A 17,411-nucleotide genomic window follows, 5' to 3' on the forward strand; every position below is an offset into this window, starting at 1 on the left:
TAGTAAAAATAAAGAAAGCCCTTGAATGACTAGGTGTTCTAAAACTTTTGACCGGTAGTGTATGTGATCATCATGAGTCATTGCCAGTTACTCATAGACTCATCCCTGTTGGCCCACTGATGGACTACACTGCAGTCAATTGGTTTACATTTATCATGGAGTTGTTGGAAGCTGAAATGAAAACACAAATCATGGTGTCAGTCTTCAAGTTTCACAATTTTGGCAAAAGATAAAACCAAGGAACACGTAAACTGCTATCTCAATGGTATTTTATTTTTTGTTCTGATTGAAACAGCAACAGGTTGAACTAGCTTGTACATTCTAGAATATTTTCAAAGGATACGTCTTGTTGAGGAATTTCTGTACAATATATGATTTATTGATTTTGTTTGTCAACAAGAAAAAAGGGATTACTTTATCATTTGAAAATCAGATCACAAATGCTGTTTATAGTACTACCAACCCAGTTTTTCAGATGCAAAGTTACAAACATACCTGTACTATACACACACTACATTGAGTATGCATAATGCCTTGGGTTCCTAGGATGTCAACATCTTAAATTGGCTATCTATTATGCTAACTATTGCTAACTAGCCTTCACAATTATTTTAGCAAAGCCTATTTTCACAGTCAATACCATTGAAGTGCCTCAAGTTTATTTATATTCGTTTTTTGACCTTTTTTAAAAACAAGCACAGATTTTATTTTGTGAAAAAGTATTTAACTTCATGTTTGAAAGTGTAATTTTTAGTCTGTACGTGTTTGTTAATCTGCTTTATTTTGGAGAAAATAAGGAAACAGTTTCTGAAGTAAGCTGAACAATTTAAGCGTAAAACTGCACTCACTACAGTATGTGTTCTAAAACAACTTGGATTTATGTGCACAGAAGACGAGCAATACAATGTTTCTTAAAATGCAATTACTGCACCTATTATTTGTTGCCAATATTATAGACTTTTTGTAGGATAGCTACAGATTTGTTTATCTGAGACAACCATTTACTTATGGTGGCCTAAAATCAGATTTTTTTTAAATAGATGTAATCAAACTAGTCATATTTGTGTGAAATTATATTCTTTGTTTTCTCTCTATTTGAATATCGGTAATATTTGTTTTCTGTTTGCCTTTTTCTGATTTCAGTAAATGCAGTACTTAAACTGGAATGCCCCTCACCACACTGCTGTATTTCCTCATGAATTGTAATGAATGTTCATAATGACCCTTATTATTTAAACTATTACTGCTAAATGCAGTTTTGTTGTCAGCAATATACTTGGATGTAAAAACACTGTTGCAGCACAACCAGACTAATAAAGTGTGCACCAAGGTGTAATAAATGGGTTGATAGTTTTGTTTGAAAGTAATAAATGTTCTCTCTACATCCTTCTCTTTAGCACTAGTTCCTCACCTCTGCCCTCTGGTGGCTGAAACATATTTTTATCTGCCTCAACTCATTCTCCTTACTGCTCTTCTTCCTGGCGTTCTCTGGTCTTGCTTGTTGCACCGATTTACCCTCCTGTGGAATCTTTGTTTTTGCCTGTTTTCCATCAATTATCTGAACAGTCCTTGCTATCCAACTCTTCGCTCTCCCTTATTGGTTATTGCTCCACCATGATATCTCAGTAGACCTCTCTCTCCTCCTTGTATCATGTTTTTTCTTTGTCCCCATTAATGAACATGCAAGAAAGTCTCATGCTAAGAACTACCAGTAGTTTCATTTAAACAAATATGGACTTATCATCCAATACTCTTCCCCACTACCATGTGCATAAAATGCATCTCTGCTGCCATGTTTGCATTTTAAAATGTATACTTATACCAATGACAACCATTGAAGAGAAAATGTGTAAAAAGACTGATTGCTCTTGTATTTTGCAACAATGATTTAATAAAACATGCAAACAATGTTTTACGGTTCTATTACTTTTTATAAAACTGTTCTGTCCTGCTTCCCCCATCCCTCCTTTGTGCCCGTGGCTTGTGCAAATGCAGGCTAAAGGGGTATGCTTTACCTTAATCCAACACCTTGCGACCTTGTTAAGGAACATTTGGTGTGTTGGGTTGAGAGTCGCTGGTCCTAAGTTTTAGTCCTGGTTGGGGCCACCCCCCGAATGCTCTACAGTATTTTACAGGTGCTTAGTCAATACAAATTACAGAGAATATAATTACCAACTTCTGTAATAATCCTTTATTAATTGAACAGGTTGCTAGAGACGTGTTCCTTCAAAAATATACCTCAGCCAACCAAGTTTCTTTAAACTAGTATTTTGTTTTTACTAACAGTTCCTTGAACAGCTAGACAAGTTACTTAATTTTTCCCCCTTGTCACCAGGTTTTTCTTTCAACTAGTATTTTTATTAAAAGCTCATTAATTCATTAAACATTTCAACAGGTAGCTAGACATGAGTTCCATAAAATATTCCCTTGTGTCACAAGGTTTTTCTTTCAACTAGTATTTTGTTTTTATTACTGATTACTGGTGTTGCCAACAAGAACGCAGGCACATCTGTCAATCACACCCTCAGGGGCGTCCCATTGGGTGAAGGAAAAGTTTGTGAATTGATTCTAAAGAAATTAGCAGGGGAGGGATGAGACTGAACAAGTATGTACAGTACACGGCAATAAATGTTGGTGTTCAAAATGGTGTCTGAAGTATAAACGATACTAGAATGGTTGTGCCTGGTTTTCCTCCACGAGAAAGAAGTAAACAACATATTAAATGTTTTGTTGTAGAGGATCCCTTTAAATACATTTCCAGTGGGTTGTATTGTATCCTGTACATGTTGGGCATATTCCAAGACACAATTAAAACAAATATTGTACCAGTAAATGTTGGCTGATGACCCCTTGAGCCTCCAGGAACTCCTTTCCCCTTTTACTACCAATTTGATGCACCAGCTTGTCCAGGTCCATGGGGTTGTGGAGGAGGATGGATGATTCCACCCCCAATTTCTCAAGCTGGATCATCTTGATAGAAGCCAATGCGAATTAGACGATATATTGGGGTTGTAAAGAGAGAGGTTGCAGAAGTTAATGGATGTATTTCTTTTTTCTTCAAAACATGGGGTGTATAGAACAAATACAATGAATCGCTTTGAAAGCATCTATGGACCTTTATAATATTTCACTGCACAGTACGTGATACGAGTCCCAACATATGTCGTCATACACTTTCTCACCTTTGAATGCATTGATCTCATTATTCCTTTTACATTCATTTGTCTTTTTATTTTCATTGGTCTGTCCTTATCAAACTCCAGACTATTGTTGCACTGCTCTGCCTCCTTTCTTAATTCCTCTTTCTTATCTTCAGAAATGGTGGCCCATCTCCCTGCAATGTCTTGCAGACTTCCTGGCATGCAACATGAGAGATTGAAGTAGGCTACATTAATAATACCTGCACTACAATGTAATTATGTGCAATGTGAAAATATATATTCATATTTCAATGTGGTCGTCATTTGAGTGAATGTTAACTTTTCGTAAAGGTAACTGGAGGTCTTGTACCAAAGGGCAACCGCATTTGACATTTTTAGGATATAAACACAAACCTCCTTGTTGCATGAAGTCACTCCTAAAGATATTGTAAGCTGTTAGTCTTTTACTCGTGTGCAACTTATTTTTGGTGTCAGCGTGCACAAAGCTCCTGTGGTTGCGGATCCAGTTCTGATACACAAGAACAAAATATTACACCAATTACAAATGCACCCAAAAAATTATTTACATGTGTAATATTAAGGCAATTAGTCTTATACGTATAAAATAGTTCCACGTTAAAACCAAATAAACACAGAGCAATATTTCAATTTCATTTTCTGTTCTGTCTTGTTGCATATGTATTGTTATTCCACAATTTTGTTCAATGCACAATAGGTACCTCTACTACTGGCTGGCTTAGACCTGTAGCCTCTCTTGCTTCCATGACCAAGGAGGACCCTCTGCTGGTCATCCCCCTCTGGAAAAGGTTGTCCTGCATTTACCTGTAAGAAAGTTGTTTCCATATATAAATTAATATAAATCATTGTTAATTTGAAGGCTGTCACTTTTTAAAAGTACACTATATATACAAAAGTATGTGGACACCCCTTCAAATTAGTGGATTTGGCCATTTCAGCCACACCCGTTGCTGACAAGTGTATAAAATCGAGCACACAGCCATGCAATCTCCATAGACAAACAATGTCAGTAGAATGGCCTTACTGAAGAGCTCAGTGACTTTCAACGTGGCACTGTCATTGGATGCCACCTTTCCAACAAGTCAGTTTGTCAAATGTATTTCCTGCTAGGGCTGCCCCGGTCAACTGTAAGTGCTGTTATTGTGAATTGGAAATGGAAATGTCTGGGAGAAACAACGGCTCAGCTGCGAAGTGGTAGGCCACACAAGCTCACAGAACGGGACCACCTAGTGCTGAAGCGCGTAAAAATCGGCTGTCTTTGGTGGCAACACTACTGAGTTCCAAACTGCCTCTGGAAGCAACGTCAGCACAATAACTGTTCGTTGGGAGTTTCATGAAATGGGTTTCCATGGCCGAGCAGCCGCATACAAGCCTAAGATCACCATGCGCAATGCCAAGCGTCGGCTGGATTGGTGTAAAGCTCGCCGCCATTGAATTCTGGAACAGTGGAAACGCGTTCCTTGGCGTGATGAATCACGCTTCACCATCTGGCCGTCCGAAGGACAAATCTGGGTTTGGCGGATGCCAGGAGAACGCTACGTACCCAAATACATAGTGTCAACTGTAAAGTTTGATGGAGGACAAACAATGGTTCTGGAGATTTTTTCCCATGGTTCGGGCTAGGCCCCTTAGTTCCAGTGAAAGGAAATCTTAACGCTACAGCATACAATGACATTCTAGTCGATTCTGTGCTTCCAACTTTGTGGCAACAGTTTGGGGAATGCCCTTTCCTGTTTCAGCATCACAATGCCCCTGTGCACAAAGCGAGATCCATACAGAAATGGTTTGTCGAGATCTGTGTGGAAGAACTTGACTGGCCTGCACAGAGCCCTGACCTCAACGAACACCTTTGGGATCAGTTGGAAAGCCGACTGCGAGCCAGGCCTAATCGCCCAACATCAGTGCCCGACCTCACTAATTCTCTTGTGGCTGAATGTTCCAACATCTAGTGGAAAGCCTTCCCAGAAGAGTGGAGGCTTATATAGCAGCAAACTGGGGACCAACTCCATATTAATACCCATGATTTTGGAATGAGATGTTCGACGAGCAGGTGTCCACATACTTTGGTAATGTAGTGTATATCGAGATATCGAAATAAGTTTGAGATATGATTTTTAGGCTGTATCACCCAGCCTTACAATAGCCCCTGCTACCAAAACATTACAGGTGCTTGATCATAAAAAATAAACAAGAAAATAAAAAAAGATCAAACTCAAGCTCTAAACAACCATTTATCATTTTAGACTTTGAATGAATTGACAAATATTCTGTAAATACATAGCCTACTCTAGTAGAACATATATCTTAACCTGTCTTTTAACCATAGCCTAATAAAAAAGAAAATCAGTCTGCAAGTTTTACATGTATTTAATTGACTCACATGAGCTTCAAAAACATGTATAAATATCTTATTAGCATATTACCTACACAAATAACAACAATCATGTTACATTTTGTTACAAAGGACTTAAGCTCAGCTGTCTTGTAGAACATGTAGCAGGATCAATGAACATTTGAAAGCGACCAAATGGATGTTTACCAGTATCCAAGGATATGGCCTTTGGGAAACAGCAAGTAATAATGCAAATAATGTATCTGGTATATACACTGACAGAAAGATCCCAGAAATGTTCCTTTCACACAAAAAGGTTATTTCGCTCAAATTTTGCACACAAATTTCTTTACATCCCTGTTAGTGAGTATTTCTCCTTTGCCAAGATAATCCATCCACCTGACAGGTGTGGCATATCAAGAAGCTGATTAAACAGCAGGATCAAGGCCACTCTAAAATGTGCAGTTTTGTCACAGATGTCTCAAGTTTTGAGGCAGCGTGCATTTGGCATGCTGACTGCAAAAATGTCCACCAGAACTGTTGCCAGAGAATTGAATGTTAATTTCTCTACCATAAGCCGCCTCCAACGTTGATTTAGAGAATACGGCAGTACGTCCAACCGGCCTCACAACCACAGACCACGTGTAACCACACCAGCCCAGGACCTCCACATCCGGCTTCTTCACCTGCTGGATTGTCAGAGACCAGCCACCTGGAAAGCTGATGAAACTGAGGAGTATTTCTGTCTGTAATAAAGCCCTTTTGTGGGGGAAAACTCATTCTGATTGGCTGGGCCTGGTTCCCCAGTGGGTGGGCCTATGCCCTCCCATGGCTGCGCCCCTGCCCAGTTGTGAAATCCATAGATTTGGGCCTAATTTATTTAAATTGACTGATTTCCATATATGAACTGTAACTCAGTAAAATCTTTGAAATTGTTGCATGTTGCGTTTATATTTTTGTTCAGTATAATTACTTTTACTTACGATCTCTCCAACCATGTGTGTCTTTTATGACCAACTGAACATAATTATTACAGTTTAATCTCTCATTTGGTGTTCTACAGTTTGCATTGCATTTGGATTAGATTTATTCACTGTCAGTCATGTAGGCTAATGGAGAAAGGACAACTAACGCTTGTCCAACACTAAAAGCAGGTTCATTTTCAGAAAGCAAAATAATGTAAAAAAATACTCACAGAGTAAATAAAACTGGGAGGTAAAATGTGTCTAACAAACACAATACATTTTCTGTTGCAAAACGTTTCGCTATGGTGTACTCAGGTGAAAACACACATGGGTTGTGTTCAAAGTGTTTCGACTGCTCTTTATTTTTCCTATTCTAGTAAAATGCTGGTTCTCTCTCTCAGTGAATATGCAAACGGGTCCTTGTGAGAGAGGCAGCTGAAATATTCACTCAATGGAGGCAGTGATTTCCGATAGCATTGCGTGTGTTGGTAAAATCACAGGTTTGATGGACTAAAGTTCGAAACTGTTACTGAGAATATATCACTCTAATAATTTTTGTCAGCTTTACAAGAATGTCATGAAAAAAACTACAGGGCATAGATCCAACACTGCAGATAATGGTTCATATGTTTTGTATATTTACATAGCCTATGACTTAGACTACAGTACATCTTTAACAAATGTGTTCCTCGACAAGTGTTTGAGAACAGTAAGGTAAGATATCCCACAAAATGTACTCATCATACTGTATGTTGTAATGCTGGGCGCGCCTGTCAATGCATACATCTGGAGCACTTCCGGGCTCTGGCTGGGCCACTCAAGGACATTCAGAGATTTGTCCCAAAGCCACTCCTGTGTTGTCTTGGCTGTGTGCTTAGGGTCGTTGTCCTGTTGGAAGGTGAACCTTCGCCCCAGTCTGAGGTCCTGAGTGCTCTGTAGAGGTTTTCATCAAGGATCTCTCTGTCAGAGTGACCATCGGGTTCTTGGTCACCTCCCTGACCAAGGCCCTTTTCCCTCGATTGCTCAGTTTGGCCGGCAGGCCAGCTCTAGGAAGAGTCTCCACACTTCTTCCATTCCATTTAAGAATTATGGAGGCCACTGTGTTCTTGGGGAACTTCAATGCTGCAGAAATGTTTTGGTACCCTTCCCCAGATCTGTGCCTTGATCCAATCCTGTCTCGGAGCTCTACATACAATTCCTTCGACCTCATGACTTGGTTTATGCACTGCCAACGGTGGGACCTTAAATAGACCGGTGTGTGTTTTTCCAAATCACATCCAATCAATTGAATTTACCACAGGTGGACTTCAATCTATAGTTGTAGAAACATCTCAAGGATGAGTCTCATAGCAAACGGTCTGAATACTTATGTGGGTAAGGTTAATACCATTGGTTGTAGTAGGTTACTACTACCACCTCTCTTCCTTTTTGGTCCAACATTTGTATGATTTATTATCCTGACTGTCAATGAATGTCCTGTAGTCAACTATTGAGTTAGCTAGCTCACTTGAGGAATTTTAATCAAATCAAATTTTATTGGTCACATACACGTATTTAGTAAATGTTATTGCGGGTGTAGCGAAATGCTTGTATTTTTTTTAAGCTAGCTAGCTGTAATGTATTGCCAGTTTTTTTTTCTTCTGTTAAATAAAAATGTGCAGAAACAAAGCTATCCTTAGCTGGCAATCTAGCTACAAAACCACTCAACCAAAGATTATTTCGATTCCCTTTCATCCGACTCAACATTCTCCGTCCTATTAAGAATTCCTAGATACCTTCAGTTTCATAAAGATCACCCCAGGACTAGCAACGTTATCTAGGTATCTATCTGTCACTCGCCTTTTACAAATTAAATGATGCTTTCCACCAGGCTTTACAAATATATTCTGTATGACGATGGCCAACTATTAGGGAAAACAAGAAAACTTACTGTAGTTAATTACTTTTGGCTAAAAGACCATGAAGATGTAGTCATTGTTGACAAAAATACCGTGAAAGCACGAGCAAATCACCAGACACCTGCATTGACTGAACGCGCTCTCGATGCTCCGTGCACCATGATTTTCAAATAAGCGCTGTAACATGGGCAGGCCTATCACATTCGCGGTGCAATAGTGTCCTCTTGTGGTTAAAACTGTATCACAGCCTGAGCAGGCGCCAGCTGTGGAAAATGACAACAAATCATACACTAAGAATAGATACTAAAGCTGTTAGAGTGCCGTACAAAAATCTCCCTCAGTTAGAGAAACTGCTCTGACTGAACAGCTGCATAGCTACTAAAACTTCCAAATATGACCTGCTACAATACGGTAATGTAATTACACTTTCACTAACTAAATGATTGATATTTTATCAATATATTGTATAAAAGACAGAGCTCCAATCAAAAACACACTAGGACAGGATGTTGAGCTGTAAAATATTATTTATTTTGAAGAAGATGCTGAGCAAATGTTAATAAATATTGAGAATTCTTTTCTATTCAGCTCAGGACAATAATTTTTTTTTGATTTGCTTTCATTATCTCCCGCAATGTGATTGACCCTTATTCTTCCTAATTACTTATCAAACCCTGTTCTATCTCTATACCCCTTCACCCGGAGGGATTGGCTGAAGTTACATCAATTCTATATAAGAAGTACCACTTTTCATATTTCATTTATCAATTATTTATTTACAATTATTATTATACAGTTCATATCAATCACAAATACATTGATCATGCATAAAAGCCATTGCAATATCCTTGAGCCGAGTTCCCCATTTGAACGTTGTGCAAAGTCCTGTGTGAAGTCTGCTTCCTCACTCACATGTTCAGTTCTCTAGTCAGACACACACAGACAGCTGCCCCAGTCATAAAGGCTTTGAGGCTAGGAGAGTGTGAGCTGTTGAGGTGACCGCCATGCTCCCAGAATATAGCATCACTATGGCCAGACGTTCACCTGTCCCCAGAGAGTTTCAGTGAGCTTAGAGCACATGGCTTCAGTATTAGTAACATCATGAAGAGCAGTGTGGTTGTTACTGACAAGGAGCATATGCCTGAGCTCATTAACCACCACTTCATTAAGACTCAGCCACGCCTCCTTGTCCATCCAACACTTCCCTCATCTCCCAGACCTTCTAATGTGACTAGTCCTGATGCTCCTCCCTCTTTTTCTCCTGCCCCGCTACACAGCTTCTCCCTGCAGGCGGTCACTGAGTCTGGGGTGCAAAAGGAGCTTCTTAAACTTTACCCTAATAAAAACATCTGGGTCAGATGGTTTAGATCGTTTCTTCTTTAAGGTTGCAGCCCATGTCACCACCGAGCCTCTCTCTCCTCTCTGGGGAGGTTCCCAGTGTTTCGAAGGCAGCCACAGTGCGTCCTTTATTTAAAGGGGAGATCAAGCTTTGATCCTAACTGTTATAAGCCAATTTCTATCTTGCCCTGTTTATCAAAAGTGTTGGAAAAACTCAATAAACAACTGACTGGCTTTCTTGGTGTCTGTAGTATTCTCTCTGATATGCAATCTGGTTTTCGCTCTGGTTATGGATGTGTCACTGCAACTTTAAAGATCCTAAATGATGTCACAACTGCCCTTGACTCCAAGGAATGTTGTGCTGCTATCTTTATTGACTAGGTCAAAGCTTTTGATATGGTAGACCATTCCATTCTTGTGGGTTGGTTAATGAGTATTGGTGTCTCTGAGGGGTCTTGGCCTGGTTTGCTAACTACCTCTCAAAGAGTGCAATGTGTAAAGTCAGAATCAATCAATCAATGAAATGTATTTATAAAGCCCTTCTTACATCAGCCGATGTCACAAAGTGCTATACAGAAACCCAGCCTAAAACCCCAAGCAGCAAGCAATGCAGATGTAGAAGCATGGTGGCTAGGAAAAACTCCCTAGAAAGGCAGGAACCTAGGAAGAAACCTAGAGAGGAACCAGGCTCAGATGGGTGGCCAGTCCTCTTCTGGCTGTGCCGGGTGGAGATTATAACAGTACATGGCCAAGATGTTCAAACATTCATAGATGACCAGCATGGTCAAATAATAATAATCACAGTGGTTGTAGAGGGTGCAACAGGTCAGCACCTCAGGAGTAGGTAGGAGATACCTACTACAACCCTCATCCTACACATACAGCACACACTCTGCCAGTCAGTCACATTCTGTTAAAGGTCCCCAAAGCACACACATTCCTGGGTCACTTGTCTTTTCTGTTCGCTGCAGCTAGCGACTGGGACAAGCTGCAAAAAACACTCAAACTGGACAGTTAATCAGACACACTCATGGACACTCTTACTGACACTATTGCTCTTTGTAAAGCTTAATTTCCCCAAACCACCAGATTTGGGCCCCACCCCCGTCCCAAAGCACTCACAGGCGGCCCAGTCCTCACGCTGCAGTCCCTCCCAGCAGCAGTTAGAGCAGAAGATGTTCACCCCTCCGCGTCCAGACTGCAAATGAATCGCGCATGCGGGAAGCCGCCGCTGGCTGATCCCGCCCTGGCTTACATTCAGAGCGGGATGTAAATGTAAAATGTTCTTTGTCTAAATAAATCACTGCACAAAAATAAATCACTGCACAAAAATAAATCACTGCATTTGACTCACACAGCCTCAGTCACTTACTCACCTTGTCCACTGTGTGTGTGCCTCTGTGACATAAGCTAAACATCTAGCTGGCTAGCTCATCATGTCTCAGTCTAAACTGTACACTCAAAAATACAGAAAGGAGTGGGAATCAAACCCTAAATTCAAAGGCTGGTTGAAGCCGTTTATTGGAGATGATACACGGGCATACTGCCTGTATTGTAAGGCTGATTTGTAGTTTGTTGAGGGCTGATAGTTGTCACCCACTTCCCTTGAAAAATAGTTTGCCCTACAGCCAATTCTGTCGAATCAAAAGAATTTGTATTAAACAATCAGATTTCGACAGAAATATGGCTGAGACTCAGGATAAGTTCAAGGAGAGGGGGTACAACAATGATCAGATTAATATTGCCATTGAGAAAATTCAAAACAAAACGAGACATGACCTTTTTCAAGGTCAGTCTCGCAAAAAGACGCATTCTTGCGTTCTCACTACCCGCTATTCAAAGTGCTCTGAACAAATTAAAGGAATCGTTCACAAACATTGGCACATTCTGAAATATGATGATAGTCTCGTTAATGTGTTTTCTGATCTTCCCCTGGTCGTATTCTCGCGGGGAAGAAATCTCAGAGACCAATTGGTACACTCTGATTTACCACCCCAAGATATTCCTGAACAACGCCTATTTGCGCCCATTCTGGATGGAAATTACAAGTGTAATGGCTGTGCTCAATGCAATGGCACTTATAAATGTAGATCCTTCAAACACCCCCAAACAGGGAAATCTATCCCAATTAAAGGTGTTATTACGTGTTCCACTAAGGCAGTTATTTATCTAATAACTTGTCCTTGTGGTAAAAATTATGTGGGTAAAACAAAGCGTGAATTAAAAGTACGTATCTCAGAGCATCGTAGCACCATTAGGTGCAAAAACTTAACTTTCCCAGTTGCGGCCCACTTTTTGGAAGCAAACCATCCGATTTCGTCTCTGCGTTATATTGGTATCGAACATGTCACCCTCCCGAGGAGAGGGGGTGACCTTGATAATTTATTGTTAAAACGAGAGGCTGCCTGGATCTTTAATTTAAAGACCCTTGCTCCCTTCGGTCTCAACATAGACTTTGATCTGAAGCCATTCTTGTGATAATTGTGATTTTGCCATTGTAATTGTTTGTTAGATACATTTTAGACTACAAATGCTATGATCGTATGCTATCCATTTGTTTGTCTTTTTGTATGTTCTTTGTATGCCATTTTTTTTTTAATATTTGAGTTAACCAATGATATTAGGCCATATTTGGCCATGATTACAAACACCTGTGTGTCTCTTGACACTATATAAATGACTCATCTCGCAGTGTTTGATGATACCCTGATGAAGACAGCTTCGCTGTCGAAACGTTGGTTATTAAATTTTTGCATCTGAGCTCTTAGAGTGTGCGGCTTTCCTTTATTTTCTAAGGCTGATTTCTACGCCAAACTTAGTGATGTAAAAAAACACATGACAACTCAAAAACATACTCAAAAGGCAATGTCTTATAACAGTTCCACCCAAAACAAGCTGCCATTTATGGTTAAAAAAATGTACTCTGCAAAAAAGGCTGAGAGCACCATGACATTAGCTATCGCTGAACACTGTTCCATGCTGGCATGTGATCACATTGGTGAAGCATGTAGAGCTGCTTTCTCAGACTCCACTGCTGCTACCCACTTCAAAATGCACAGGACAAAGTGCACATACATGATTAATGGTGTTCTAGCACCATACTTTCTGAAAAAGTTGGTCGCAGATGTGGGTGACCAGCGTTTCAGCCTCCTCCTCGATGAGTCCACGGATGTAAGTGTTTCTAAGTACCTGGGGGTTGTGATAAGGTACTTTAGTGACACCAAGCAGACAATTGTATCAACATTTCTGGGGCTTGTTGAGTTGGAGGGAGATGCCATATCTATGGCCTGTGCTGTTGTGGCTTTCCTCGAAGTGTTGTCTTAAAAAGAGAAACTCCTGGGGATAGGGACTGACAATGCCTCTGTTATGACGGTGATTAACAATGGGGTCCATAAAGTGCTGAAGGAGGAGTATGGCCTCAAATATCTGGTTCTTATTCGATGTGTGTGCCACTCTCTGCAGCTTGCTCATTTGTAGTTCTAAACATATTTAGGGTGTTTTTTACTCACTTTTTGTGTCTCCCACGGACGTTTTCCTCTCTCCTACAGCGTCCATCACAATTACATGCACATGGCCAATTATGCAAATTAGGTGATGACATCATTTAGCGACTTTTAGGACAGCCAATAGCTACTTTCCTTACTGAGGAGTTGGCAACACAGCGCAGCGCTGTCTTTCAGCAGCAGATGATGCCCTGTCTGCCACTGACTTGTCATTCCCACTTGCCGCTGTCATCAAATTGAGTCATGTTAGCCACAAGTTCTGACTGAGCTCAGTTGTCATGAAACGCATATACAGCGATGAGTTTCTCTCTCTTTCATACAAACGAGGAGCGCCCACAATGTGTTTTGGGTGTGGAAGTGCTTAGTAATGAGTCTCTCATAACAAAGAAATGAATAAAACGACACATCCTGATCAAACATCCACAGCATGATGCTTTGACAGTGGAAAAGTAAGTCAGCTATCAAGGCATTGTTTGCATTTTATAACAGGTGATGATAAGCAGAAATAAGGGAGTACTAACTAACTCTCATAGGATCCCAGTCTGAAAAGGTTTAAGAACCCCTGCCCTAGCCAGATGTTTGAAATTAAATAAAGATTGATACATTAAATCATTAAATACTATTGTTTTACTCAGTTTTTCCATTAATAAAGAAACACAAAATCTTTCTAAATATTGAAATACAGAATACATAGGCCTACAATTTGAAGTAGCTACACATGAATACCAGTAAGGAGTAGGCCAGGACTGAGTGGTCCAAACAGTTTGTGTTTTAGAAAGGTTGGTTTCTTTGCTATGGTAATTAACTATAGCACAGATGGAAAATAAGTTGTAGAAGATAAAAGTAGTAGCAGCAGCATCAGAAAAGTTATTGGGAGTGAAAGATTTTACGGCAGAAAAGCTACATGTGTTGAAAGAAGGAATCCCATCCTGCCCGGCCGGTGGCCAGGAGTAGGAACGGTTAGGGCAAAGTGGTGGGATAAGAGGGGTGTTTTGGTTTTATAAGTGCAGGTATTATCTACACATTTATTTTCTTTTTTTGTATTATCTTTAACCAGATCTAATGTGTTATATTCTCCTACATTCCTTTCACATTTCCACAAACTTCAAAGTGTTTCCTTTCAAATGGAAAAAAGAATATGCATATCCTTGCTTCAGGGCCTGAGCTACAGTCAGTTAGATTTGGGTATGTCATTTTAGGTGAAAATTGAAAAACAACGACAACACAGTGCAGCATTTGGTGGAAGCCAGGTGCAGAAAGAGGCGAGATAGGCCCAAAGATATAAAATCACTTATAATGTCTCTTATGAAGAGGCTGCAAGGCAGATTGGTGGAACTATTAGGCAGAATGATGGAGATAACAGGGTCAGTCCTGGAATAAGTGGACTTACTGTAGGAAATGTTGCTTATGTTGGGCCAGACATGGTTACGAGACCTGCTCAGAAACTCACAAATGTGTCGTGTCCAAGGACACCTTAATAGTTAATGAGATTGACTTTATAGGGTTTAAACACTGTTTCCCATGTTTGTTCAATGAACCATAAACAATTAATGAACATACACCTGTGGAACGGTCGTTAAGCTTACAGACGGTAGGCAATTAAGGTCACAGTTATGAAAACTTAGGACACTAAAGAGGCCTTTCTACTGACTCTGAAAAAGACCAAAAGATCTGTGAAGTTATTTGGATTTTTACGAATTATCTTTGAAAGACAGGATCCTGAAAAAGGGACGTTTATGTGCTGCCTCTGTGACCTATTTGATTTTGAGTTCTGCGAATGTATATGTACTAGTGAGTGAAGTGGGTGAGAAAAGCAAGGTGGTTCTGAAGTGAAAGAGTGCACTGCGGCTATTCGAAAAAGAAATAGGGCTTACAGAGTGTTGCGTAGGAATATGACTCCTGTTATTCCTCAAGGCAGTGCTATCAGTCCTATTTTGTTCGACATTATGATTAATAATGTGTTTTCGAATGTAGGTAGGGGTATTGGGGCTTCCCTATGGAGCTATTTGGAGGAGGGGAAGGAAAGTCATGTGATTAAATCTATTCAACAAGCTATAGTGGATGTTGAAAGATGGTTAGTTGTCTGGGGTTTTAAATTGTCAGTGGCAAAGTCTTCTTGTATGTTCTTCTCGAAGAAGAAAGTCGCTGATAATATACATTTACATTTTAGTCATTTAGCAGACGCTCTTATCCAGAGCGACTTACTGTAGTGAATGCTTACATTTCATTTCATGCATTTTTTTTTTTTTGTACTGGCCCCACGTGGCCCCACACACCATGCTCTACCAGCTGAGCCACAGGGAAGGGTTGTCCATACAGTTGTTTCTGTATGGACAACCTATGGGGAGGGTTTCTGAGTACAAATATTTGGGTCTATGGTTCAATGAGCGATATACATGGAAAGATCATGTCATAAATGTTGAAACAAAGTGTAAGAAGGTGGTGAATGTTATACGCTCGGTCTCTGGATATGAATGGGGTGCTGACAGACAATCGTTGATGGATATTAATAGAGCTCTGATCAGGATGACAATGATTATGAGTGTATGGTTTATGGAACAACGGCGAAGACTTGGCTTCAGAGGCTGGACAGCATCCAGTATATAGCTTTAAGGATATGTATTGGTGCATTTAAATCAACATCTGTATGTGCCTTACTAGTGGAGGCAGGTGAGATGCCTTTGGATATACAGTACCAGTCATGTTTGGACCCACCTACTCATTCAAGGGTTTTTCTTTACTTTTACTATTTTCTACATTGTAGAATGTCAAAAGTGTGCAAAGCTGTCATCAAGGCAAAGGGTGGCTACTTTGAAGAAACTCAAATATAAAATATATTTAGATTTATTTAACACTTTTTTGGTTACTACATGATTCCATATGTGTTATTTCATAGTTTTGACGTCTTCACTATTAATCTATAATGTAGAAAATAGTAAAAATAAAGAAAACCCTGGAATGAGTGGGTGTGTCCAAACTTTTGACTGGAACTGTACGGCATAAAACAATTGTCATTAGCTTATTGGGTTAGGTTGAAAGGCTGTGAGGTTGTGCATCCCACTGCTACTGTTCTAGATGACTGTTGGGAATATACTAGTAGGCAAGGCAGTGGTTTTGGTTGGACAGTTGGAAAGCTTGCTGATGAGAGTGGTTTGAGGGAGTTGGAAGATAGCCCTTCTCTGGTGATAGGGGACGTTCCTCCATGGTTACTCCCAGATCCTGTTGTTGATCTAACCTCGGTAGAGAAAAATAAAGATAGGTCAAAAGTCAGTGATATAGGGAAACAGGTTGACAATTACATTGGTAGAAGTTGTGTTTTTTTAGTGCTTTTCCAGATAGTGGGCGCATAAGAGCAGTCATTTACATTCCTTGATTTGATGTTAATATATGTTGAAGACTAACAAATTAACTTTCAGTATACTCAGTTGAACTGTTGGTGATAGTAGCTGCCCTCCAGTGGGTGGAGGATGTACAACATGTTAGAATTATAGTATGTCAGATTCTCTGTCATATTTGAATAGTTTATCATCGGGTAAATCTAATAGGAGTGATCTACTATTGGAGGTATTAATGTTATTATGGAGAGTTGAGAGACTGGGTGCAGTAGTGAGATTCTGCTGGGTCCCAGCACATTCGGGTGTGGAAAGGAATGAAGTTGTAGACCATCTGGCCAAAATAGCTTTGAAACAAGATATAATTTACATGAATGTTCCACTGGGTAGAGGTGAGGCCAAATGTAAGCTCAGAGCCATTTTGATAGATGTGTGGCAGAAGAGATGGGACTCTGAGCCCAAGGGCTGTCATTTATATGCCCTCCAAAGAAAGGTTGTGAACCAATATTCAAAGGTCCAATTAGAAAGGAAGAGGTGGTGTTTGCTCGATTAGGACATTGTACATTAAACTCGTCATTACATCTGGTTGGCAAGCATGTTAATGTGTTTTGTCTGGAGTGTATGGTGGATTGAAACAGTGGAGAATGTGCTATATTGTTGTAAGTGTGTTGAAGTGAGGGAAAGATTGAAGTGTAGGGTCATTGAGGTTGGAAGGGATTTGGGGGAGGGTCTATTGGAAGTTAGTAGGGCTCTTTTATTATTTTATACTTCTGAGTTAGGTAGGATTTAGAAATGTTGTAAACCGTGATTGACCACACACTCCAGCACAGTAGGTGTCGGCATGCGCCTTGTTTGCGGACTGCC

At 40.1% G+C, this 17,411-nt stretch overlaps 1 non-coding gene across 1 annotated transcript; it reads right to left on the reverse strand.

The window, feature by feature from the left end:
* Nucleotides 1-2,790: 2,790 nt before the first annotated feature.
* LOC106569921 (uncharacterized) lies at nucleotides 2,791-8,510 on the reverse strand. Its single transcript, XR_014380419.1, has 5 exons — nucleotides 8,407-8,510; nucleotides 3,881-3,983; nucleotides 3,555-3,669; nucleotides 3,183-3,355; nucleotides 2,791-2,970 (listed from the first exon to the last, which is right to left on the reverse strand). It is a non-coding gene; the product is annotated as an uncharacterized LOC106569921 (transcript).
* Between the last annotated feature and the right edge of the window lie 8,901 nt (nucleotides 8,511-17,411).

The sequence above is a fragment of the Salmo salar genome, chromosome 14 (genome assembly GCF_965601325.2).
Source record: "Salmo salar chromosome 14, fSalSal1, whole genome shotgun sequence".
In the NCBI taxonomy this organism is placed as follows: Eukaryota; Metazoa; Chordata; class Actinopteri; order Salmoniformes; family Salmonidae; genus Salmo; species Salmo salar.